Source organism: Simochromis diagramma, unplaced genomic scaffold, assembly GCF_900408965.1.
Source record: "Simochromis diagramma unplaced genomic scaffold, fSimDia1.1 OVJJ01000692.1, whole genome shotgun sequence".
Lineage (NCBI taxonomy): Eukaryota > Metazoa > Chordata > Actinopteri > Cichliformes > Cichlidae > Simochromis > Simochromis diagramma.
In genome coordinates, this window is record NW_024387485.1 from 66,017 (window position 1) to 93,824 (window position 27,808).

The 27,808-nt window shown below is 41.3% G+C and overlaps 1 long non-coding RNA gene across 1 annotated transcript; it reads left to right on the top strand.

Annotated features, from left to right (window-relative positions):
* The first annotated feature begins 1,027 nt into the window (after window positions 1-1,027).
* Window positions 1,028-27,808, top strand: LOC120724538. Its single transcript, XR_005693952.1, has 3 exons — window positions 1,028-1,039; window positions 2,136-2,146; window positions 26,208-27,808. It is a non-coding gene; the product is annotated as an uncharacterized LOC120724538 (long non-coding RNA).

Consider the following 27,808-nt stretch of genomic DNA (forward strand, 5'->3'; position numbering starts at 1 on the left):
GCCCTCGTCTCCCCTCGTGTTTCATTCCATGTTTCCCCAGCCCACTATGCCCGTGCTCTCTCTCTCTCCTCCTGTCTGCACCTCTGTGTACTTCCTGTTTTACTTTGACAGTCTCTCGTCAGTATGCGTCATGTTGTGTTCACTCCTGCCCTGTCCCGTTACGATTATCTGTGTCAGCTGTGTTCCCCGTGTGCTCCCACTTCCCTCGTTAACCCTCTGTGTATTTATGTGCATGTCTCCCTCAGTTCAGTGTCGCGTCGTCAATGTCTCCTCCCCGAACCTGTGTGTCTTTCTGTGTTCCCTCGGTCTTCTGTTAGCATTCCCAGTTTAGTTCTGTTTCTTTGTAAGGCCTGCAATAAAGCAGTGATTTTGAGTTCAGTTCCTGTCTCCGTGAGTTTTGCGTTTGGGTCCTCATCTGCCTCCACACAGCCGGTTCATGACAGTAACACAGGCAAAACAGTAAAAGAGTTCATGACTTCGTTCAACCGGATAACAATCTTTAATGTGACTACAAGCTGTGTAAAATTCAATCTGTGATCTACTTGTCGAGCGTGGGGAATAATCCATGTGATTTAGTGATCATGATTGATTAGTTATGCCTGCCATTGCCGGAAGGGGGATCTCTGGTGACTTATCCCCTTTCAGCCCCTTTTCAGGGTGTAACAGAAGCTGGTTCCACAGAAGAGGGGCCTGAAAACTGAAGGCTCTGCCTCCCATTCTACTTTTAAATACTCTAGGAACAACAAGTAGGCCTGCAGAGCGAGAGCGAAGTGCTCTAATGGGGTGATATGGTACTACAAGGTCATTAAGATAAGATGGGGTCTGATTATTTAAGACCTTGTATGTGAGGAGCAGGATTTTGAATTCTGGATTTAACAGGAAGCCAATGAAGGGAAGCCAAAACAGGAGAAATCTGCTCTCTCTTTCTAGTCCCTGTCAGGACTCTTGCTGCAGCATTTTGGATTAACTGAAGGCTTTTCAGGGAGTTTTTAGGACTTCCTGATAATTCCCAGGGTATTAATAGCATTTTGATGCTGGTGTGGCTCATTTATAAAGCACCTTCAGGTGACTCATGTTGTGATTTGGAAATACTTCAATTGAACTTAACTGAAGCAAAGCCAAGCTGTTCTACCACGGTACAGATAGTAGGAAGTGAAACAGAGTATGATAAAGGACAAAGATTCACACAGGTGGACTATGCAGAAGGTGCAATCTGAAAGAGATAGGAGACTGCAAGGTAGTGGCAGTGGGGAGTGTAGTATCAGACTTTGTACATCATCTCCAAAGAGAGGAGGAAAAAGAAAAGGCTTATAGTGGGTTGCATGTACTCCTGGACACTAAGGAAGATGAAAAGGACTTGTATCGACTGACTGGTCAGAGGTTGAGCTAGAAAGGATATGCAAAGGAGTCAATGATTCTATCCCCAGTTCCTCTATTCTGATGGCGTGCATGATGCTAAACCTGCTCTCAGTGTGTGCATGTGCATGCATGCTTGTGATAAACAAAGTGCTGCATGCACAGAACAAAGCACTAAAAACTGGGCTGGTGAATGTGGCTTGTAGCAACAGAGCAACTTCAGTGGTCACAGAAACCAGAAGAGCTGAATGTAAATGCTAGCCTATTTTACAATGTGAGTCTGCATGTCTTTTTGTTTCATTCATCAGTCACTTTTGTTACAGGTGTGTTATAATATACATTACAGCCTTGCTAGAGCTGGTTACTTGCTAAATGTATGTTCCACAGTCACCGATAATTACTTCATGCTTAAATAGCTGTGGTGAGTGGAAGGAGCTGTCAGACCACAGTAATGTCTCCTGACTACCATGGGACTCGTTTTTTTCTGCCCTGCCTTTACTCCACTGACACAGTGTAAATGTTTTCTATTTCCCATAAGAATCCTACAAGATTCATGACAAATGTAAGAAATACATTAGCTTTTTGTCACATTTTCACACCGTGCCATCTGTTGCATAAAACATGTTTTTTTCCACAGTACCTGAAGAGCCTCTCTGTGTGAAGGATTTTTTTTCATTGAAATAAAAGAGCCTCTGAGGCTCTCTGCCATTTCTTTAAATGTCACGTCCCTCTGCAACAGGAATAACTGAGTCCAGGTGATTTGGGGTTATTTTTCCGAGTGTGGCTATTTGTACAAAAATTTGTTTGTTTGTTTGTTTGTTTGTTTTTCAAATAGATCATATATTATTATTATTATTATAACATATTATTACATGAAAGATTATATGACTTTTGTCTCCTTAGTGTAGTTGTGACACAATTGCCTGACAAGCAAAATATTCCTGGTTTGATGCTGGGAGGGCATCCAGTGTAAACACAGTGTCTTCTATCTGATTTATGTCAGCATCATATCTTCACTTGGGTTCAAATGACATATATTTTATCTGAACTTTTTTTAATTCTTTAAACGTGGGTGGTTGATGGAAGTTTATGGGAGTCAGCGTCCAAACAGCCTGAACATAAACTGCAGTTTTTGGAAACTTCCATTGTGGCTTTATTTTTTCTCCCTGGAGGTCGCCACTTAATCAATACACATATGTCAAGCAAGTATAATGCCATCCTTAGAGACAATGTTTCTGCTCTATTTCAGTTTCTGTCTGTTTTCTCTTCTAGAAACACAGAGAGAGAGCAGGAAGGAGTGCAAACAGGGAAAGATGCAAGACCACCCCGGGGGAAATTGCCCTACATTGTATGTGCTGACAACACGCCAACGCAGAGATTAACTCTGTGAAGCGCCACTGAAAACATCCCTCCCCTGCACGTCTCCATAGGCCATTAATCTGAGATGACATGCAGGAGACCGGCGAGAGGCATAAGGTGTGACTGAAAAAGAAAGAGGCTGTGACATGTATTTCCAGAGATATTGGCACTATCATCACCTTTCTCACTGTCATGTTTGTTCAGTGCTTTCACGATATGAATAGGTGATGAACTGTGGTCCAGCCTTTAATTCTTTTTTCATATGAGTTCTTGTTTAGGCTGTCAGAGCCAATGCAGCAGGAGAAAACATCATCGATGCAGGAAGATAGAGTGTAACTATGTAGACTCAGGGTCTGATTTAGCAGTCGTGAACGAGATATGTAAGTGTAGTTTGACTGGACTGCAGCAGTTGATGTGTGTGAGCAGGAGAGCCTTTGTCAGCTCTGTTTAGATTATCTGTGTACGTCTTAGAAAATATTGAATTTAGACTGAAAATAAAACCTTAGAATGTATTAAATTAGTTATTTTCACAAAGACCTTGAATGTAACTTATTTTCAAGTGTCAAGCTTCAAGTTTTATTGTCATGTACAGATAAACAGTGTAGCCACATTTATCCATAATGAAATTCTTTGGCTCCTGCTCCTGAGCTTTACATGAGCATATAGAGAGTGTGCAGTTATATTAAGAAGAAAATAACAGAATTTAGCAGTAGAATAATAATAATAATAATAACAATAACAATGAAAAGGAGAGAAAAAAGTATTAAATATTAGAGAATTGAAGACAATTTGGTATTTACAAGTTTGTGCAAGAGTATTTACAGGTTGTGCAAAGTTGTGCAACGAGCATTTAAGTGGCATTTGTTGAAGTGATAGTGTGCAGACTCCTGTAATTGTAGTGAGTGTGTAGTGGTGTGTATGGAATGTCAGCAGTTCAAAAGCCTGATGGTTTGTGGGTAAAAACTGTCTCTGTGTCTGCTAGTGTGGGTCTGGATGCTCCTGAACCGCCTGCCGGACGGCAGGAGTGTGAAAAGTCTGTGGCTGCCAGTTCAGTCCTGGTGATACGCTGTGCTGATCTCACCACCCTCTGCAGAGCTTTGCGGTTCAGAGCATTACAGCTGCCATACCAGGTGGTGATGCAGCCAGTCAGAATACTTTCAATGGTGCATCGATAGACGTTTTCTGGGGTTCATGCTGAATCTTCTCAGGAAGAGCTGCTGTCTAAATCTTACTAATAATGCTTCACTGAGTGAATGGGTTAAATGCAGAGGAATTTCCCCATGGGGATCAATAAAGTAACGGTGGCACGGTGGTTAGCACTGTTGCCTCACAGCAAGAAGGTCCTATTAATGTGTCAGTTAGCACATGTGATGAATTAAACAGTCAACGTTTAAATCCATCTATTTAAATTTATTATTTAACAATAATAATAATAATAATGTTTATTATTAAGAAATAGCCAGGCCTTTGTCACAGGGCACTAACAGATCCCATGCACAAAGAATAACTCAAATAGACTCAGCTGGTCTCTGTGCAGTTGTTTCGTCTGTTGTGGTTATTTTTTATCTTTTGTTTTTCTTTACAGTCCTTCTGATTGAGCACACTCATAATTAATAAATTCTTATAACAATCAATAAGTTAGCAGCCAATCATGACTCAGAACGAGTACTGTACTAATTCTACAATCAGTGTAATGTTACTTCAGCTAATGAAAAATAATGGATATATAGCTGAAATAACTGCTTGCCTGCAAGGCCTAAAGACTTTAGCAGAGAGCAAATTATAAAAAATAATAGGCTAATGGTGAATAGCTTATGCTCAAAATAAAATTGTATTGTATTACATTTAACTAAGAACGTTCAAAACAAAAAAAGGGGTAGAACAGCAGATAAATAAAGTCATAAATAGAAAGGAAAATGTAAAAATCCTCACTTCTTCAAAACTTCTATAACCTTTTTGCTATTGACAAAAATCCCACAAATCCTTTTCAGTGGCAGTCAGGCTGACCAAATGTTCTCACGTCTGCTAACGAACAGGCAGCAGCTGCTGGGGACGTTTGTGTGTTACTGATAGTTGTGGTATGAATGTGGCTGCTCCACGCTGCTCGCTAAGCTGTTCGACTGCTGTCTGATCTGAGGTGACTTTGGCTTGATGGCACTCTACTGCTCAATTAGTTTAATGTGTGGAGTTTGTATGATGTCACAACAGAGAGCTGCTGACTGCGTGCTGAAGGCGCTCCAGCCACCACTTCATCACCCCGTGTCAAACACGCACAGTTTAATAAGAGCATCTGAGGCTTTAATTCTAATAACCATCTCTTATATCATCTGAACCCGCGCCAGATCGATCACCAGATCAACCTGCTGTCGTCTCTTGATCTGCGGTTTCACCTTTGGCTGAGCCCCACAGATCCATCAGGCCTCGCCTCCCTCACAACAAAGGAGTGAATCAGCTTTGTTTCGCATACGTCGGTGTATTTAGAGAATTCACTGTCAGTGATTTATTCATCTGCTGTCTTTGTTGTGCTGAAGAGACTTCTTCTTTGTCTTGACTTAAAGAAGCAGCAGGCTTGAATATAAATTAGTTAATCAATTTCAAATGGCACAGTTGGCACGGTGGATGGCTCCAGCGCTGTTGGCGTGGAAACCACAACTCCAGATAAGACATTTAGAGCTTGTTAACTGCAATCAGTGCACTCTGTCAATGTCGATGCCCGCAGAAGCTTCAGAAACCCTTCAAACCACCACTGGGCCAAATTTTATTTCAAGGAACTTCTACTAATTAAGTTACTGGAAAAGAAAAACACAGTCAAACACACTGGAAAAGTATTTTATCTGATGTAGCATATGTGGTAAATGGTAAATGGTAAATGGCCTGTATTTATATAGGGGACTAGTAAAGTGTGATGAGGTTAGCGACACTCTTATTGGGCTGACCATTTGCTTGCTCTCTCTAACCATTTCAGATTTACTGGCATTGCACACATAAAAACATCAAAACATTCCCAGGTTAGAAATTCCTAGATTACCTTTTATTAAATTAGTCCTTAAGGGTCCATCTGAAATAATAGTAACATAGTATCAACCTCTATCTCCGAAACGAGCATGGTGGCATTCTACTTTTTAAAGTTATAAAATCACACATCTGTCTTTTCACCACACAGCAGCCCTGGGAACAGTGCTCCCAGTTTGGAAGCCCATTTAGTGTTTTGTGGGTCACAGAATAAGCCGCTGACTGTTGTTGTCATTTTCAGTTTCAAATTACAGTTCTCAGCCAAACTACAAGAGTGCATATTGCAGAGTATTTCCTTCTTATTATGCCATCTACAGCATTAAACTGTTTTTTTTTAATCCACAGACGGGAATAAAAGTTTGGCTGTTTCAAAAGTCACATCAAAGGACTTCCGGTCGCTAGGGGGATGTAGAAGGTAGAGGAAAAGACTGCTCCGCTAACTTTTCTACCTTTTCCACTCCTAAACCAGCCAATTCACAACAAAACTACTGAACTGAGTACATTTTATTTTACGGGTTCCGAAATTGGTTTTTGCTCATTCTAACATGGCCTTAAAAACAAACTAAAGTGGCAGAAAGGGAGGACGACGCACCTAAGCTGAACATGGCGGCCATCTCCTCCCTTCTGGAGCAGCATAGGGAGGCATTGGCCAGCGACTTCAAAACATCTCTTAGCCTACTGGAGTCGAAGTTTGACGAAGTCCACTCTGCGGTGGAAGATCATGGCCAGCGGCTCGGATCTTTAGAGCTAGCAGCGGTTGACTTAAGCCAGCGGGTTAGAGAACTCGAGAACATTTGTTCCAATCTCAGCGAATCCAACACTAAACTTCTGGCTAAAGTTACGGACTTAGAAAGCCGAAGTAGGCGCCAAAACCTGCGTATCCTGGGACTCGAGGAGGGCGTTGAAGGTGGGCGTCCCACAGAATTCTTTGCAGATTTGCTCTGCGAGGTTTTCGGGAGGGAGAGGCTCCCGACCCGCCCTGGAGATCGACAGACCCCACCATATACCTGCCGCTAAGCCAGCCCCAGGACAGAGACCGCGCCCCCGTAATTATACACCTTCATCGGTACCAGGTAAAGGACCTTCTTATCCAAGAGGCCCAGCGAGGAGGGAAACTAGAGTACCATGGTCGGCAGATTCGCGTGGTGGAGGACTACTGCCCGGAAGTTTTGAGCAAGTGAGCGGAGTACCGTGAAGTGATGTCCGAGCTGTATAAACGAGGTCTCAAGCCCGCTCTGCTGTATCCTGCACGACTTCGCATCACGTCTCCTGACGGCGCAAGACCCTGGCTTCATTCAGCTGATGAAGCGAGGAGATACTTGGATGACCTGCCCGCTACAGCCAAATCACCCTGAGAGCCTGCTTATCTGGTCTTGATGTTTGTCCGCGGGACAGCCCTGTGAGTAGATTGTCCTGACTATCTTCCTCTCCTGGGATATGCAAGGACTTTTGTTGATATTCAGGCATTACAGACGTCTCTTCTTTTTCTTTTTCTTCTCCTCTGCTTTTTACAAGCAGGGAGGCTATTCATATCTCATTGCTTCTATTGTCCCCAAAGTTGGTCATTGGTTGTGTTGTGGTTCTATGCTGACTGCTTTAACAAAATTCTACTGCTTATCTAGGAGTGTTGTGTTTACTGAAATCATCGTTTTGGGAGCTAAAGTCAGTTCATAGTGTTAGACAGGAAGAGTTTCTTTTTCTGGAGGGTACACAATGTGTGTTTTGGAGAGCTTGCTGCTTTTTTCCTTAGCAGCTGTCTTGTGGGTCGGGGGGGGGGGGAGACATCCTTCAGAGCCGGGGTAGTTGTATGTTGTTTTGTGACGTTGGGATCCGGGAACCATTCTACTCTCTGTTTTAGTCTCTTATTTGTCATCTTTCTCGTACTCTGTTTTCAGCTGCACTTGTTTTCTTAAATTTTCAGTGCAGGACTATGGGTAGTAACTTAAACTTTGTAAGCTGGAATGTCAAAGGCTTAAACCACCCTGTGAAAAGAAGGAAGGTGCTCTCACACATAAAGCAGTTTAAAGCAGCTGTTGTCTTTCTACAAGAAACACATTTCCGTGATTCGGATAACTCCCATCTTATATCCCGATGGGCAGGGCAGCATTTTCATTCCACCTTTCAGGCTAAGGCCAGAGGCATTTCTATTCTAATTGACCAAAATATTCCCTTTGAGAAACATAATGTAATTTCTGATACGAGTGGCCGGTACGTTTTTGTTGAGGGTAAACTTTACAATACGAAAGTAGTGTTGGCCAACATGTATGCCCCCAATATTGATAATATAGATTTCTTCCAGTGTGCTTTCTCATTGCTGCCTGATCTGAGCTCATACTCTCTCATACTTGGTGGTGACCTCAACTGCTGGCTGGACCCTGTGTTAGACCGATCCTCCCCGAATCCCTGCACTGTCAGTAAAACTGCTCTTTTCATTCAATCCTTTTTATCTAACTGTGGTGTCTCTGATGTTTGGCACTGTTTACACCCCCACAGAAGAGAGCGCTCTTTTTTTTCACAGGTACACCACACTTATTCTAGGATCGATTATTTTCTTATTCATAAGCAGCTGACTCCATGGGTCCAATCCTGTGAATACCAGACCATAGTAATATCAGACCGTACTATATATACATTGTGCTATCAATGAGTTTCCCAGACATCCCTCAACCCAGACGACACTGGCGTTTTAATTCGACTCTCCTGGCAGATGTAAACTTCCTGGAATTCATGAAAGAACAAATAACCTTGTTTCTTAAAACAAATGCCTCAGGAGAAACTTCTAGCTTAATAATTTGGGATACACTAAAAGCCTTTCTCAGGGGACAAGTTATTTCCTATACTGCTAATATGAAGAAAAAGGGCCGGATACAACAACTCCATTTAGTCAACCGAATCAAAGAAGTAGACCTGCTCTATGCTAAGATAAAAAGCCCAGATCTATACAATAAGCGTGTGGAGCTTCAGACTAAATTTGAGCTCCTCTCAACGCACTCAACTGAACGTCAGCTCCTGAAGAGTAAGAGTTTGTTTTATATTCATAGCGACAAATCGGGTAGGATGCTTGCCAGCCAGTTAAGGGGCTTCCAGATAAAACAACATATCACAAAGATTAGAATGGCTAATGGTAATATCACTTCGGACCAAAAATTCCAAAATTAACGATACGTTTAGGGCTTTTTACTCCCAACTTTACACCTCTGAATTCCCGCAGGAAAGCACCTTAATGGATAACTTTCTAAAGACTTTGAATGTACCTATGCTTTCCTCTGATAGTAAAAACAGATTAGATGAACCCATCATGCCAGAGGAGCTGGGTGCAGCCATTTCTTCACTGCAGCCTGGAAAATCCCCTGGTCCTGACGGCTTTCCGGTAGAATTTTTCAAAGCATTTTCACCCTTGCTTTTGCCTCAACTACAGGGAGTGCAGAATTATTAGGCAAGTTGTATTTTTGAGGAATAATTTTATTATTGAACAACAACCATGTTCTCAATGAACCCAAAAAACTCATTAATATCAAAGCTGAATGTTTTTGGAAGTAGTTTTCAGTTTGTTTTTAGTTTTAGCTATTTTAGGGGGATATCTGTGTGTGCAGGTGACTATTACTGTGCACAATTATTAGGCAACTTAACAAAAAACAAATATATACCCATTTCAATCATTTATTTTTACCAGTGAAACCAATATAACATCTCCACACTCACAAATATACATTTCTGACATTCAAAAACAAAACAAAAACAAATCAGCGACCAATATAGCCACCTTTCTTTGCAAGGACACTCAAAAGCCTGCCATCCATGGATTCTGTCAGTGTTTTGATCTGTTCACCATCAACATTGCGTGCAGCAGCAACCACAGCCTCCCAGACACTGTTCAGAGAGGTGTACTGTTTTCCCTCCTTGTAAATCTCACATTTGATGATGGACCACAGGTTCTCAATGGGGTTCAGAACAAGGTGGCCATGTCATTAGTTTTTCTTCTTTTATACCCCTTCTTGCCAGCCACGCTGTGGAGTACTTGGACGCGTGTGATGGAGCATTGTCCTGCATGGAAATCATGTTTTTCTTGAAGGATGCAGACTTCTTCCTGTACCACTGCTTGAAGAAGGTGTCTTCCAGAAACTGGCAGTAGGACTGGGAGTTGAGCTTGATTCCATCCTCAACCCGAAAAGGCCCCACAAGCTCATCTTTGATGATACCAGCCCAAACCAGTACTCCACCTCCACCTTGCTGGCATCTGAGTCGGACTGGAGCTCTCTGCCCTTTACCAATCCAGCCACGGGCCCATCCATCTGGCCCATCAAGACTCACTCTCATTTCATCAGTCCATAAAACCTTAGAAAAACCAGTCTTGAGATATTTCTTGGCCCAGTCTTGACGTTTCAGCTTGTGTGTCTTGTTCAGTGGTGGTCGTCTTTCAGCCTTTCTTACCTTGGCCATGTCTCTGAGTATTGCACACCTTGTGCTTTTGGGCACTCCAGTGATGTTGCAGCTCTGAAATATGGCCAAACTGGTGGCAAGTGGCATCTTGGCAGCTGCACGCTTGACTTTTCTCAGTTCATGGGCAGTTATTTTGCGCCTTGGTTTTTCCACACGCTTCTTGTGACTATTTTGAATGAAACGCTTGATTGTTCGATGATCACGCTTCAGAAGCTTTGCAATTTTGAGACTGCTGCATCCCTCTGCAAGATATCTCACTATTTTTGACTTTTCTGAGCCTGTCAAGTCCTTCTTTTGACCCATTTTGCCAAAGGAAAGGACGTTGCCTAATAATTATGCACACCTGATATAGGGTGTTGATGTCATTAGACCACACCCCTTCTCATTACAGAGATGCACAGCACCTAATATGCTTAATTGGTAGTAGGCTTTCGAGCCTATACAGCTTGGAGTAAGACAACATGCATGAAGAGGATGATGTGGACAAAATACTAATTTGCCTAATAATTCTGCACCCCCTGTACATTTAACCCTCTCCTACTCATGGAAGTGTGGTAAACTTCCGCCATCCTTTTACGGGGCAAGTATTGCTCTTGTCCCAAAGAAAGTTAAGGATCCTGTGGAATGCTCATCCTACAGGCCAATTTGTCTATTAAATGTCGATGCTAAAATTTTGTTTTGGCACGCAGACTGGAAAATATTTTGCCCTCAGTTATATCCGAAGATCAAACAGGTTTCATTAAGAATCGTTACTCTTATTCCAATATCCGCCGACTATTGGATATATTATACACCCCTTCCAGTCAGAGTCCTGAGTGCATTCTCTCCTTAGATGCTGAGAAGGCATTTGATCGGGTCGAGTGGAAATATTTATTCACAATTCTAGATAAATTCAATTTTGGATCAAAATTTATTTCATGGATAAGGTTATTATATATGTGTCCTATCATTTCAGTTTTTACTAATTCCATACAGTCGCAGCCTTTCAACCTCCAACGAGGAACCCATCAGGAATGCCCTTAAGCCCTCTTCTTTTCAATCTGGCTATAGAGCCACTTGCCATTGCACTCCGCTGCTGTGGGGAGATCGATGGGATCTGGAGGAAAGGAGTTGAATACAAAAGTATCCTTGTATGCAGATGATCTCTTAATCTTTATCTCAAACCCCAAAATATCTATACCTGTATTGCTATCCATACTTCGCCAATTTGGCCAGTTTTCAGGATACAAGCTCAAAGTGAGTTGTTTCCTGTGGATGGAGGGGTACCAGTGTATGACTATACTACCCTCCCCTTTAAAATAGCAGGAAATCAATTTACATATCTAGGTGTAACAATTACAAGGACGCATAACTGTCGCTTCAAAGCGAACCTCCTTCCTCTGTTAAATAATACAAAAAAAAACATCTGGCACAGTGGTCCCCTCTCTCCACCTCTTTGGTGGGAAGAATCAACTCAATCAAAATGAATATACTTCCTAAATTTTTGTTTCTCTTCCAATTGTTACCAGTATTTATCCCCAAATCCTTCTTTGATTCCTTGGACTCAATTATCTCATCTTATATATGGAGAGGTAAACGCCCTTGATTGAACAAGGCTCAACTCCAAAAACCCAAGAGTCGTGGAGGCCTGGCGCTGCCTTACTTTCTTACTATTGGGCAGCAAATATGCGCTACATTATATCTTGGCTTTACTTCCAAAACAAAGGTAATTGCCCGTCCTGGGTGCTCATGGAGTTGAACTCAACCACAGGCTCTTCTGTCCTGGCCCTGATTGGATCTTCACTGGCCCTGATTGGATCTTCACTCCCCCTTCCCCCAAACAAGACAATTGATAATCCAGTTGTCTGGCACACGGTGAGGGTGTGGGCTCAGATGAGGAGGCATTTTGGATTAACAGGCTTCTCCCTTCTAAGTCCAATTTTCTCTAACCCTTTTTTTCAGCCATCATTATCTGATCCTATATTTCTAGATTGGCATGGCAGGGGCATTATATGTTTCAATGATCTGTTTTTTGACAATACCTTGTACCTTGAAAAGTTTAATCTCCCACGTACGCATCGTTTCAGATATTGTAGACCAGACATTTCCTCCAATCTCAGATTCCAAACTTCCCGGTAGCACCAGCTGCAAGCCCTAGGGATATGCTCCTTACCCTAGTTCCAACACGTAAAGGGTTTATCTCTCTTATCTATGACAGGCTGGTGAGCATGAACGGTTCTTCGATAGATCGGATTAAAACGGCCTGGGAACAAGATTTAAATCAGTCATTGTCTATGGATACATGGGACTTAATACTCAAGTTAGTTAACTCCACATCCCTATGTGCTCGCCACTGTCTTTTACAATTTAAGGTTGTGCATAGGTTCCATCTCTCCAAAGTCAAACTATCTCGTATGTATCCGAATGTTGACCCCACTTGTGATAAGTGTGGGAGTGCGGAGGCTTCCCTTATCCATATGTTCTGGGCGTGACCTAGCCTTGAAGGATTCTGGAGAGATGTATTTCAAACCGTATCCCTAATTCTTGGACACAATATGGATCCTAATCCATTAGTTGCTCTTTTTGGCACCACTGTAGAGGCTGATGCACGGCTGACCTCGTCACAGTGTTGCATGCTCTCCTTCTCCTCCCTTGTAGCTAGACGTGCAATCCTACTAAGATGGAGGGGTGCCCCTTTGCCCACCCAGGCTCAATGGCTGAGGGACCTTATGTACTATCGGAGCCTTGAAAAGATCCGGTATGCGATTAGTAATAACAGCGGTAAGTTTTACAAGGTGTGGGGGCAATTGCTGAAATACTTTTCCAGCCTCCAGGTTGCGAACCCGACTTCCAGCATTACTCAGTAAATCCTCCCCACTTCTTTTTCTTCTTCTTTTTATTTATTTATTTATTTTTTTAGTCATTTGTGTGTTTGTCTTATTTTGTTCTTGTTGTATCTGCGATGTTGTTTTTGTTTGTTTGTTTGTTTGTTTGTTTGTTTGTTTTCTTTTTTCTTGCGTTGTTTGGCTTTTTTCTACTTGGCCTGAGGGATAGGGGTTTTAAGTGGTATGGGTTGGAGATAAACTGTCATGGTCCTGAGTCTGAGGACTTGGTGTTTTGTGTTTCTTTATATTATTCTTTGTTCTCAGTTATTCTGTTTTGTCTTTTGTTTAGGTTTGCTATGTGTTAGTGTTTTTGTTTCATGCCTGCCTGTGTTCTCTCTGTCTGTCCATGGCATTATTGTGTCTGCTCATGAGTCTGCCTGTCAAGTTCAGTGTCCTGTCTGGTTCTCTGTGTCTGTTAGTTTCCTGTTTTATTCTGAAAGTTCATGTCTCATGTCAGTGTGTTCAGTTTTACCTCTCCCCTGTCTCGTTAGCCTAATTGCTCCCAGCTGTGTCTCCCTCCTGTGGCCCATTCCCTGATTACTCCCCGTGTATTTAAGCCCTGTGTTTTCCTGTGCTCTCTGTTGTGTCGTCTGTTTAACTCCATGTCCGTCTGCATTACTCTGTGTAACCCGGTGTTCATTCTGCGTCTCTCCGCCATCTTTCTTTGTGCATTTTGTTCCTCCTCCCGTGCGTGTTTGGTTTAAGTTTAGTTCTTTAGTTTTCCCCAGTTTAGGTTTGTTTACTCCCTGCTCTGCTCTTCCTGTTTTTGTCACCTTATCACCTCTGTAAATAAACACTCACTCGCACCCCAGCCAGTGCCTGCATTTTGGATCCTTTTCTCAATTCACCACACGACTGCTGCCCAGCCGTGACATAAACTGATGAAAGCAATTATAAGACACGTGAGTGTGTCATTAATCTGTATTCTAATATTTCAGTTCAAACAGTCACTGTGAAACTTGCTTGTTTGTTGTTTAACAATTCTGTGTGTATCTGTTTTTCTTTGTTGCTTCCATTCAATAATATCAATTTAAATATGTTTATGTTGTCTATTCTTTAAAATAGTCAGATGTCTATTCTTATTAATGTACAGAATTCACCTGCTTGCTGCTACTACTGCACATTCACCCAATGTATATACCAGCGGTCCCCAACCCCCGGGCCTCAGACCGGTACCGGTCCGTGAGTCGTTTGGTACCGGGCCGCGAGAGTTGAGGCTCAGGTGTGAAATGTATGGTTTTCAGGGTTTTTAGTGTTATTTTGTTATCGTTTTTATCGTTAACTCAGTTTTCCTTGGTCTTTTCACTTGTGTTATGAATAAATCTTCTTTTTTTTTTGGTACTGGTACTGGTTTTATTTTGTTGTATTTATCCGCGACACCTTAAAGGCCGGTCCGTGAAAATATTGTCGGGCAGGTTGGGGACCGCTGGTATATACTATATATACTATATATATAATGTTCTTCCTCACCCCCCCCCCCCATTTTTTGCACATGTCGAGGAGCGTGTCAGGTTACATTTCACTGTGTGTTATACTTGTATAACTATGCATGTGACAAATAAAGAACCTTGAACCTTGAATAAAAATATCTTTGAGAAAAATAAAGTCACATCAAAAACTCAACAGTCATGATATGGTTATTCTTCCCACAGCCTCAAAGGACAAGATAGTCTACAGTGTAGTTAGACTCAGTTATGACTTCTAGCCAAGGCCAAAAGAGTCTTAATAGAGTGACATTTGTGAAGAGGTTAAACCAGAATACAAGGCACAATTTCAGAAAGTCGAAGTTGCGATAGTTCAAATGAAATCTAACTCTTACATTTAGCAGTGCTTTTCTGCTGTTAACAGCTTATTATTTCTCTCTGCTTTTTTCATTTTCTTTCTAATTTTTCTTGGTTTCAATAGAATTTTCCCAGTTTTCTTTCTAAAAAAACAGATCATATCTGTTTTATTCTTTTCAATCCTAACAGTTACAGTTTTCTTCTTTCCTGTTATTTCCATTGATTTTTGTTATTGTATTTTATCATATTGTTGTGTTTGTTGGTTCATATGTTCTGCTGTGTTTCATCCTATTGGTTGGTTGTGGTGTTCCTGTGGTCCCCTCTCTACTGACTGCGTTGTAGCGCATGGCCGTCCCTCCCAGCTTGTCAGACTGTTCCTGGTTGTGCTGGAAGTTTTTGTCTGATACACGGCAGTTTTTCCTCCCCACCGTCACCAAATGCTTGTTCATAGGGGATTATCTGATCATCGGTGTTCTCGCGGAACACTGTGAGTCCTTTACCTTGTTGTGTAAAGTACCTTGACAGTACCTTGGGTTGCTGTGATTTGGAACTGTAAATACAACTGACTAACATTGTGAGCAGATTTAAAAATGATCTGCACTTAGAGCATAAGTCCTTACATCTATGTAAAGGTTCATATGCACACACATTATACCGTACATAAGTTGGTTGTTGCTTGAGCTAACCAGGCTAATAGTCCCACCAGTTTTTTGACTGGTTTACTCAAGCCATACACTAGTATGCACTAGTACATTCTGACTGACAATATAACACAAACAGATTTCCACACGTAGCATAATGTGACTGACAAAACAGCACAGCATAGGTATGAGCTAGCTTTGTTAACTATAAACTCATAATACATATACTATAAACTGATAGTAAGGATGGAAAAAAGTAGCTGGTAGCTCTGAAGCAGGGCCGTGCAGAGAGGTTTAAAGGGGCGGGTGCTCAAAGTTAAAAAGGGGCACATTGAACCAGGCTGAATAACAACAACACACATTCATCAAGAATCTAATATGGGATCGCATCATACTATATCACTGTTGTGAGGTGGCGACAAGGCAAAGCAAACGTAGCCTATGTTTTACCTGATGGGTACAATGTTGCTGTTGAGGGGTTTCTGCTGCTCCTGCTGCTGATGGTGCTGGAGGGCAGGGTTGTGCTGATCTGAGACTGTAGACATTAAAAAGTCCATAGGAGAGATGGTAGCTGATTAAACAAGTGTCATGAGATAATAACAAAATGCAAAGATTGGTGACAGCGCTTGGAACCATAAGGCAATAAAAAACTGAGAAATAATTTAGGCTCTGCCTGTGAATCACTCTTTGCTTCTCTTCTTCCTTCCATCCCATCATTTCATATATCACTCTCCACTTGCTGTCTATCTGAGAACAAGGCACAACTTGTTATTGCAATAAACTATAATCTAATTATCCACACCTAACAACTCTTGCACTTAATCTAAAATAAAATGATGACAGAAAAATGTTATAGCACTGCCTTTAGTAGCCTCACACAGGTCCTGCTGTTTCCTCCTCCTGTCCTTACCAGCCATGTCTGGACAATGTTATATCATGAGTAATAATTTTAAAAAAATCCATCTAAATAAAACACACACATGCACGCGCACACAGTGACATTTTAGACCTTCTTCAGAATACTGTATATACTGTGGGCATCATGGTGCTGATCCAGAATCCTTACATTATTATTTATTACTAGAGCTACAATAATAAAGCAATGAGGAGGGGGAAGTAATAAATATGAAATAATGTATTTGATGATTCCATTTGTTTCACTATCCACTCTGTGCAGGGGCAAAGCTTATTACATTTTTAAACAGATACAATAATTTTACTGCTGTAAAATCCAAATTTTGTCTTATTTAAAATATAAATCTAATATAATCTGCTTCTTAATGTATGTTCTTTAAAATACAGCATGTGTTTTAAAATATTATAATAATGCATAATTATGTGGACATGCATATTAGATCGTTTTTTGTTTTGGTTTTTTTTGTTTTGTTTTGTTTTGTTTTTTTTCTGTGTCGGAGTTCTTTTTTTTTTTTTTTTTTTTTTTTGCCTGTCCCGTTTGGCTCTTTTGCCATCAGAATTGTTGTCTAAAGGCAAAGAAAGATGCCCAACGGATTTACTTTACCAAATTGACCATCCCAGCCTTGCCGTAATGGTCCATTTGATTCACCTTTTATTGTTTATTTTATTTTCACTTACTGAATACGGGACAGACTTGACTGGGGGAAAGAAGGGGAGAAAGAAAGAGGGAAAGAGAAACAGCTGAGAAGAGGGACGGGGGAGAAGGGCAAAAACCAAAAACCAACAGAATGGGCAGAAAAAGAAAAAGAAAAAAAATGCATCTATCGATCACCTGGATCACCTGCTGGGAAAGAAAAAAGAAAACAAGTAGAAGAGAACAAGAGTAATAGAATAAACAACATCACAATGATATATGGGAATATGACAGTAAATACTAAATATTAAACATTACTGTGCAGCACATAAGATCAACAGCACACAGTGTGCTTTGAGGCAGGAGCCAAAAAGGGTGTAGTTTGTGGGTGTGATCACCCGTGTGTACACCTGTGAGCATGGACGCGCTTGTTTTTTTTTTTTTTAAAGGTTCCTTCATGTAATGATCTGCTAGAGGGTGTGGGGGGGCCACAGCCCCGTCCTCCAGGGCATGAAGCAGGTATGGAGGAGATCAAAACTCCAGACATCCAGAGGCCCCCAGAACACAAGAGACCAAGGAAGACCAACAGAGGGGCAGCCGCGCCACTGTCCCAGAAAGAGCTGAGGAGAGTCCCAGATGAGGGCTCACTCAGCAGCAGCGGAGCAGAAGCCCCCCTGGCTTCTGCTCCGCAGTGACGCGCCCGTGAGCTCCGCCGGCAGCCAGCCGTGCCTGAGTGACCGAGCCCCAGGCCGAGAGGCCGGGGGAACCCCACCTCCGAAGTGGCCCGAGCGAGCCCCAGGCTCCAGGCCCCGATAAGCGGCCGCCAAGGAGTGAGCCGGTGTGTACCTGGACGCCCATCCCCGGACACAAAGAACCACCAACGCACCGATGTCTGAGGGAGTCCGCCACTGGCAGGGGAAGTGGTGGAATTAGATCGTTTTTTAGTGAAATATAATCCCTCCAGAAAGGCAAGAAAAGCCTGGAAACTTACTTTAAAACTAAACATGTTCCCTAAAACGGTGACAGAGCTACAGACCCATGACAGCCTTACCCAGTGAGCTAGCAGCTATGACCAGCACTACCTGTGCAGTTAATAACAGGTCAGTTAATGTTTGTTGTTGCACACACAGCACGCTCATTTCTTTCAGTTCGTCAGTTGCCACAAGACAACTTACCAACGTGTACATAATAAGCCAATACTCCTGTGTGCTATACACTACAGTGTACGCTGTACACCTACTTACTGGTTTTGTCGCATCAGTCTGTATGGAAGAAATATAGTAAGTCTGTGTCTCTGAGGTAACTTGTGTTTCTCCTACAGCTCCGGACCGCAAAAAAATGCGCGTGCTCTTTGTGAGCTCATTCCCGGCTCGTAACCAGCGCGTTCTGCCGTCAAGGGCGATCATTGGTTAATAGTGATCATGTGACTGATGCAAGACAGATCCTTTTATTTAGCAAAACTGTGACTAATAGTTAAATATTATTGTTGAGGGGCACAGACAGGACTCCGCACGCCCACACACATAAAAAAAATTAATAAATAATTTTTTTTTTTTTTAAAGTTGCCTCAACAAAAGGGCACTTTGGGCACACATCAGGAAAGGGGCGGGTGCTCAAGCCCCTCCAGCCCCCCCCTCTGCACGTGCCTGCTCTGAAGATGTTCCAACATGTGCACTTGCTTTGATTTGAGCTTTTTCAATGTGACAAATAAAGGTTCACTGTTTTGAAGTATATTCTTCCCACTGGTTGAACTCATATAGATCCAGTTGATCTTTGATTCAAATACTACCAACAAGAAGGAATCATTTCATAACCAAGTAATTAAACACGTGCCTTAGTTGACTTTTTTGAGTATATAGAGTATATATATGGGTTATATTTATTTAACTTTTGCTGGGGGGGGGGATCCCACTAATGATTTAGAGATCTCAAAAACTCATACAAAGGCATTATGGGGTTAAAAACACTAAACAGGAACTTTTGACATTTCGTCACTAATTATTTTTTTTACTTTGTTATTATTGAAAATTATTCATGCAATTAAAGCAGATTTTTAAAAGGTTCCACACTCTCTGATTATCACTTGAAAGTCTCGTGCTTCTCTATAGGGAAGCAATCCTGCACCAACACCTCCTGTAAGTCTGAATATATTCATGTAGTTAACAAGGATCAAAGTGTGAAAACATGGCATTGCACAATGTTGAACAAAATAACAGAAAAACAATGCAGGAACATTTCCAGCAACAGGAGCCTTCATTTTCTTATTTCTCATTATGCACATGCTCTTCAGCCTCAGTCTTTCCCACCAGAGATGAGGAACGAGGTGAGGAAGAGACCAAGGAGAAAGGAGTTGAGGTGGCAGGACTTTAACAAAATGAAATACCCTTATCTATAAGCACCATTTTAAAGCAATGTCAGTTAAGTGAGATGTTTGGCACAGCTGCATCATCTCTTCACTCTTCTGTTAGAGCAGTGTACTGCTGTATGCTCAGATATCTTATAATTATATCACTGTGATGGATGAATTTGCACTGTGGACTTGTAAGCAGAAATACATGAAAACAAACTAGACAGCGCTGAAAGACACAAGCTGTAATATAAATATAACATGCAACATGTTTGCAGAAGACAAACAGAACAGGTGGAGGACACTGAGCACAGATTGGAGACATTCAGAGACAGCTGGGCGGCCCTGTTCCAGAAAGATGGCTCAGTGTGAACTGGTGACAAGTTTTCTGTTCTAGAAAGAGAGTCACTGGAGTAACTGGCAGGTGTTCTGCTTGGCTCCTCCCCTCCTGCTGAAGCAGCTGTGTGACACACCGTAAATAACATTAACTTCTAGATTAGCTTATACTGCTTATATGGAAAAGCTGTTCGTGTAGAATAGAGATAACAGTGGACATGGCATTTTTTTTAATTTAGCTATCAATAAAGTGTGTGCCAATCTGTTTATCTGCACTGAAACATTTATTCTGCACTACTGTACAGGGTGGGCCATTTATATGGATACACCGTAATAAACCAAGCACACCATTGTTTTTCTTGTGACATTACCAATAAGTTTGATGTGTCACATGGCCCTCATCCTATTGAAAAAACAAAAGTTGTATCCAAGATGGCCGACTTCTAAATGGCCACCATGGTCACCACCCATCTTGAGATGTTTGCCCCCTCACATATACTAATGTGCCACAAACAGGACTTTAATATCACCAACCATTCCCATTTTATTACGGTGTATCCATATAAATGGCCCACCCTGTAGTTCCCATAGTCCAGCCTAAGGCTCAGGAGCCAGCCAGACAAGGACCGTTTCTGTTAATTAACAAAAACTTTCAGTTTTATCTTTACAGTCTGGACAATAACCTATCAGAACTTTTACCTGTAATTTTAACCAGTTAATTCTTACAATTTAAGCCCAAAGAGTCATGCTCACAATTTCTTTCATTACCAGAACAGAATTTCAACGTTGTCTAGAAAAAAATGACCTGCTGCAGTGACAGCACTTTTAGGATATCTCCATGACCGAGCACTTAAAGTGGGCCATATGTAGCCCCTGATGTAACATGAGTTTGACATCCCGGCTTATGTCTAAAGTGCTTCTTACTAGATTTTTAGTGTTGCATTCAAAACAACCCTACAAATACTGTGTCAGCCGCTTGCCTGATCATATGCTCTGGAATTCTCTACAAAGACGAATTGTGCAGTTTTTTCTTTCTTCTTATTGAACTGCAGCAACACACCAGGGTTGCTTTCCACCACAGCCTACAGAAACCTTGCTGTGAAGGGCATCTTCACTTTCTTTGTACATGTACAATGGCAATAAAGAGCTATTCTATTCTATCTCTGAAATGTGTGGTTTGCTGGCTTTACAACTGATGGGCTGACACACACCAGTGTGAAGAGACTGATCCACGATTCACTGCACAAGTTAGAACCTGTGGTGTTTGATGCTGTGAAACACATTGCAGAGCCAAGTTCTTGTTACATATTTGTTAACGTTCTGCAGTAAATAAACAGAGTTCCTTGTCTGGAGATTTGCACATGTGGGTTAGAGAGGGTGTAGCGACACACAAACCTTCCCCCGGATTTTTTTCACAAATCACACCCTGGATGTAGCAACTGTGACGTCACAGTTTGGTTTCTGAATTCTTGTTTATAGGCCTTGAGATTAGGGATGGGTATTGATAAGATTTTCACGATTCCGATTCCATTTTCGATTCTCTTATCGATTCTTTTTAAAAAAGGAGAACACTAAGGTCGATTAGCTTAGAACTTTGTTTTATATCTTCTCTTTGAACAAGATAGAAATTTAGGAGTAACATGGCCTTACTAACCCACCAGTGAGATCTTAAGAGATCCACAGCCTACGGCTCTTCAATGGGGTGTCACAGGGTCCCCAGGAAAAGAAATTGTAAATGTAAAATAATAAAATAAATATTCTTCTGTAGCAATAACAAAGTATAACATAAATTATTCTGTAGCAATTACACAAGAATATCCAGTAATGTCCCTGCCTACAATTAAACACATTCACTTACCGAAAATCGGGGGCATCTGCTGTGGCAAATGGGTGCAAACCTTTGACCACAAACTTAGTCACTGCTCGTGACATTCGTCTATCCTGGCCTGAAAGGAGACGCTACCGGTAGACTGCAGCGAGAACTGCCAGCATCTGAGCCAGACTCTGTCTGTCTCTCTCATCATGGTCACCTAAACGCACAGTAATGGCAGGTTTTGTAGTAAGGCAGATCGCGCTAACATAATATGCACTGTTAGTTAGTTACCGCTGCTGCTGGGTTGAGATTCACGAGTCCGGAGCGGAATTAAAAACACGACATTCATTTAAGGTCATCGCGTGTTATGTGAGCAAATGCTTTTGAATATTCGTAGTGTTTCCTCCCTTAAATGAAATATCCACTTTGCAAGTATTGCAAGTTGCCCTGTTGTCATTCGTTCTCGTAAAGTATAATCTTTTTTTTTTTTTTTTTTTTTTTGTGTCCCGTTTGGATCTATAGCCATCAGAATTGTTGTCTTAAGGCCAAGAAAGATGCCAAGCGGATTTATTTTACCAAGTGGATCATCATGGCCTTGCCATATTGGTCCATTTGATTGACCTTTATTATAATTATGAATTTATTTTATTTTCAGTTGCTACAAACGGGACAGACATGACTGGAGGATAGGACAGGGAGAAAGAATGAAAGAAAGAGAGGGAGAGAAAGAAAACCAAATGGGAGAAGAGACGGTGAGAAGGGGGGGAAGAAAGAAAAAAAAGAAAAAAAGAAAAAAAAAAAGAACAAAACTCCTGGGTCACCTGTATGGAGAAAAAAAACAGAAGAGAAAGCAAACAACAAAGAGCAACATAATAAAAAAAACAGCACCATCACAATAAACTAGCTAGCAGTAGATATCAGTAGATACTAAATAATAAACGATATTGTGCAGCACGCAAGATAGACAACGCACAATATGCTTTGAGGCAGCAGCCAAGAAAGCTGTAGTCCGCGTCTGTGAATACCCGTGTGTACACCTGTGTGCATACCTGTGTGGATCAGCATGCTTGCATTCCAAAGGTTTCTCCATGTAACGATCTGCTAGGGAGTGTGGGGAGCCACAGCCCCGTCCTCCAGGGTATGAAGCAGGTATGGAGGAGATCAAAACTCCAGACATCCAGAGGCCCCCCAGAACACAAGAGACCAAGGAAGACCAACAGAGGGGCAGCCGCGCCACTGTCCCAGTAAGAGCTGAGGAGAGTCCCAGATGAGGGCTCACTCAGCAGCCGCGGAGCAGAAGCCAGGGGGAGTTGCAGTGACGCGCCCGTGAGCTCCGCCGGCAGCCAGCTGTGCCTGAGTGACCGAGCCCCAGGCCGAGAGGCCGGGGGCACCCCACCTCCGAAGTGGCCCGAGCGAGCCCCAGGCTCCAGGCCCCGATAAGCGGCCGCCAAGGAGTGAGCCGGTGTGTACCCGGACGCCCACCCCCAGACACAAAGAACCACCAACGCACCGACACCTGAGGGAGTCCGCCACTGGCAGGGGAAGTGGTGGTGGGTGGAGATAAAGTATAATCAAACTTTTGAGCGTTTGAGCCGCCATGTTTCCTGCCAGGTAAATGACGCTCCGCAACGTGGTGACGTCTTTCGGGGTGACTGGAATCGATAAGGGAATCGTTTGCAAAAATGGCAAACAATTCCAAGGAATTGAAACAGTGCGAACCGGTTCTCAACAAGAACCGGTTTTCGATACCCATCCCTACTTGAGATGTTTTTGCTTTTGCCGTGTTGGTGTTTGAAGCCAGATGTGGCGGCCGAGGGATGGCGCTGAATGTGAAACTGCACACTCGGTGGCTAGCACTTTGTCCGTAACAAGCGGCTGTTTATTGCATGATACACAGTTGTTAGATGCATCCATCAGAGTCTGCAGCCAGTCCATTTACCATTTATGTTTGCTAACAACATTTTAAGTATATCCTGGATAATCCTGCTTTTCATTTTCAAAAATTGGCCAAAATTTGCAAAATTCATTGAATGTTTTATTGTTTGACCCAAAACTGGGCAGAGGGATTTTATCTCACAGACTTCAGTAAAACTGAGAGTCACAGCTGTCACCTCCTGATCGCCATTAAAAAGAATGAAATGCACTGGTTTTTTCATATATAGTGCTTTTCTACTATACAGGAGGGCTCAAAGTGCTTTATACAACATGCCTTATTTACTCATTAATACAGCACTGTTTTCTATGCCCAATGCTTTCTACCTAACAGTCATGCTCACTCGTGTTCTGATGGATACATCAGGAAGTAACTTGGGGTTCGGTATCTTGGTCACGGATACTTTGGCATGCAGATTGGAGCAGCCAGGGATCGAAGCGCCAAGCTTCCAATTAGTGGGTGACCTGCACTGCCTCTTGTGCTACATTCACCCCACAGTGTAGATTTAAGGCTTAACCTTAAATCTACACTGTGGGATCAGTTTTCAGACATGGAAGCTACATCTGTCTGTAACAGAGTTACTACTATATAATAATCACTATTTATCAGTGATGTCAATAAATTATATCATGAAATAATTATATTGTTAGTCCTTATTTAGTGTTTATTGTTACTTGCTTTTAATATAGTTTAAAAGGGCCGTCTCTTAGTACAGTCTGTGCCAAAAGTACTGACAGGAAACTACATGCTTTTGCAAGAGCATGGTAACTGCAGGACCAGAAAGTGAAACTAAGCAGAGTGTTTGATCGAAACTTATAGTGTGTTTGACGTCTGGATGGAGTATATAAATATAACTAGGCTTCCTGTTTGTGCTTCAGACTTTGGCTGACGTGTCTGTGTGTCTGCTGAGTCTCCGTATTCCAGAATATGTGAAATTAAAGATCATTTTTTAAAGTAAAAGACCACTATGAGCTAGCCGTAAAGAATCCAAAAGAAGTCAATTTAATAATTAAAATAATAATAATAATAATCTCACAATTTTCTGTAATTAATCACGATTAATCGCAATTACTTGATCAATAACCTGGCTAAAACTAATTTTTTTTCAACTTTATATTTAAGTTTGTGACATTTATGCAATATAATCAAGTAAATGCAGAATAAACACAAAGAATGTTAAATGCTTAAATTCAAAGAGAATTTGAATAGTTTTCTTCAGTCTTTTAGCACAGGTTCTCTACTGTGAAATACAACTTTTATGTACTAATAGGTAAGTATACACTAATATGAATATAAACTTTATATATATATATACAGTGTTGGGGAGTAACGGAATACATGTACCGCCGTTACGTATTTAAAATACAAAATATGAGTAACTGTATTCTGTTGCAGTTACCGTTTAAAAAGGTGGTATTCAGAATACAGTTACTTTGTTGAAATAAATGGATTACACTGCGGTACTTTCCTGTTTCATATTGTGGCGGGTCAGGACTGTTTGGGTTTTGTTTGACAGCTACGTTGTTGTTCCAGGCGGCAGCGTTACGGTTGCCATGGTTACAGGGCGACGCTCTCTCTCTCTCTGCGACTGTGTGTTTCCTGGGTGAGAGAGCGCCTTTTTGTTGTTGTTGTGCTAAGCTAACAAGCAGAATGCTACAAGCATAGCTCTAAAGAATGTAGCCTCATGGGCAGTGTAGTCCGTGTTGCATTGAGAATGGACTGCAATACACGTTATGTGTCTGTGAGCAAGAGGAGGGAGAAAAAGGATAGTGGAAAAGTATGAGCTGTCATCGAGCAAAAACGGGAGCTGGAAGCATGTAAATATAATAATAACCACTGCAGCCAAGAAGAGTGCCTGACGAGCCCAGTTGTAAGTAAGCTATTAAGACTCGACTGTACGCTGTGTTCCTGTTTTCCTCCGAAACAAGAAGTTCCGTTGGAGCAGCCTTTCAACGCCTTTCTGTCTCTCGCAAGAAAAGTTGACCCACACAACAAAGTAAAGCTATTTTTTGGCTACGAGCCGATATCACACAGCAATAGTACATTCACGTAGTTGTAAACAACATGATAATATATTAAGAAATCCAAAGTATTCAGAATACGTTACTGTCATTGAGTAACGTAACAGAATACGTTACAGAATACATTTTGGTGCATGTATTCTGTAATGGAATACATTTTAAAATTAACCTTCCCAACACTGTATATATATATATATATATATATATATATATATATATATATATAAACTTATACCACATTGCTTTAAGGCGTAAGTTTATACACCGATAAGTGGGGCTTCCTGTCGAGTTGTGGGAAGCGCTTATAAATTAATTAGGGCCTAGAAATTTGACTGCTATCGGAGAGGTAAAATTGGATTGAAGGCTGACCTCATGGAGGTTTAGAAATGTTCACCACATCACAACAATGAGGTTAAAAAAGGTAAAAATAAAGAGAGAAATTAACTAACAATTACATTAATGAATAGAAAACGCACATATACAAATTGTTGCATGTGAAATTATTTTTGGAGAGAAGCAGAAGTGAGACAGTTTGAACCCAAAGCTCAATGCAAAGAGGCATGAGTTAAACCTGATTATAAAATACATATGCAATGAAGAAGCAGCTTACACTCCATTGACATGACCACAGAACATAAACGCAAGGAAGACACGCTTACATTTATCAATGTGAATACATGAAATAAATTGGTATTTCTGGCCGGAGAGAGAGAAGTGGCACTCATGATAATTAATTATTAAGCACTCATGATAAGAATGAAAATGTCTCAGTTTTGTTATTTTTAGGTGCAAAGCAGACCTGGATCAATTTTCACATGCAGCGGTCGGAAGAAAGTTATAGGTTAACTTCACTGGAAACGTTCAGGCCAAGTTTCTGGTTGAATTGGCTGAAGACAAGGAATGCTGTTATTTAAGGTGGGAAATCAAAATCTGGGTTAGCAAACTTGGGAAAGAGAAAACTGACTGCTTAAGTGGGAAAATTGTGAAGGAGTCTGAAACACTGCAAAAAGAAACATATACAAAATCACACACACAAACAGAAAATGCATTAACCTTACAAATACAAGAGAGCATGAGGATTAGACAGCATGTTGAGCATGTGAGTCTGTTCATCAGTGTTAAAATAGTGTGAACACACTTAAACCCTGAAGTTGAGGAATAACTCAGGGAAGTTTCATGACAAGAGAGTGACGTTGGTGAAGATGAAAAGTGATTAAAAGCTTAAAGTAGTTTTAAAACAGTGAATTGGAAGTGCTCTTGTGGCGATTGAGCAAAACAAGTGATTACTCTAGGAAGAAAATAAAATAATTTAATAATGTGGTAAGATTTAAATATGTCTTTCTCTTGTCACGGTAACTTCCTGAGATATGACTCAGTATGCAAATTAGCTGAAATGAGTGGTGAGAAAGAAGCTTCCTGTGTGGTTGGGTGTCAGAGGCTTTCAATGGAGGAAACAGCAGAGACTGAGGAGGATTAATTAAATAAGGTGGTCATGTCTGTTCAGAAGTGCAGATTTAGACAAGAAATTTATAATTTAGTGATGACACATTGTTATAACGGGTTTATATGTTATGCTAAATCTAAGTATGTTAAAGTGCTTAAAGGGAACATTACTGTGTGCAAACTGTGGCTTTTAACAAGATTTTCTGTGTATTTAGCAGGTGAAATTATATCAGTTGACCTCAGACTCTCAGGACGCTGTGGAATCTGAGGCCAACCACTGAGATATGATGTGGGGGAAAATGAACAGAGGGAGTGAGAACAAATATAAGGTGACCTTTTCCAGATTACAATGAGCTGAAGAGAAGGCCACCTGCGGGAACCTGATCAGGTTGTAAGTCCCTGTCTAAAAGGATTGTAGCGACTCGATCCAGTAAAAGAGTATAAAGAATAATTTTCCTAAAAATAAATAAATAAATAAACAAAACAAAATAAAACAAATGAATGAGCTCATGTTGCTGAGGGTGGAGAATCTGATTATTTGCACGGGAGTCTCCACTGTCAGCAATACCTGGTGTGAATGCGTGTGAATGAATGTGTGTGACTGGACCAAGCGTAGGATGAATAAATGTGGACAAACAATTCACCACTGCTTTTGCCATGAGCAGGAGGAGCAGAAGACTTAATTCTGGGGCTGCTGATTTTGGGTTGCTGATGTTTGCTTTGAGAAAATTCTGTTTTATTGACTGGGGTTAGATTATGGTACTAGATTATATTGTGGGGAAAATGCCAAATGCTTAAGGGGAGAAACTTTTTGATATAACTCATGCCTTATTTATTATGCTTATTTATTCTATCCTGTTATTCTATTATTAATTTAGGCTTTACCTAATATTTATTGATTTTATTCTTATTC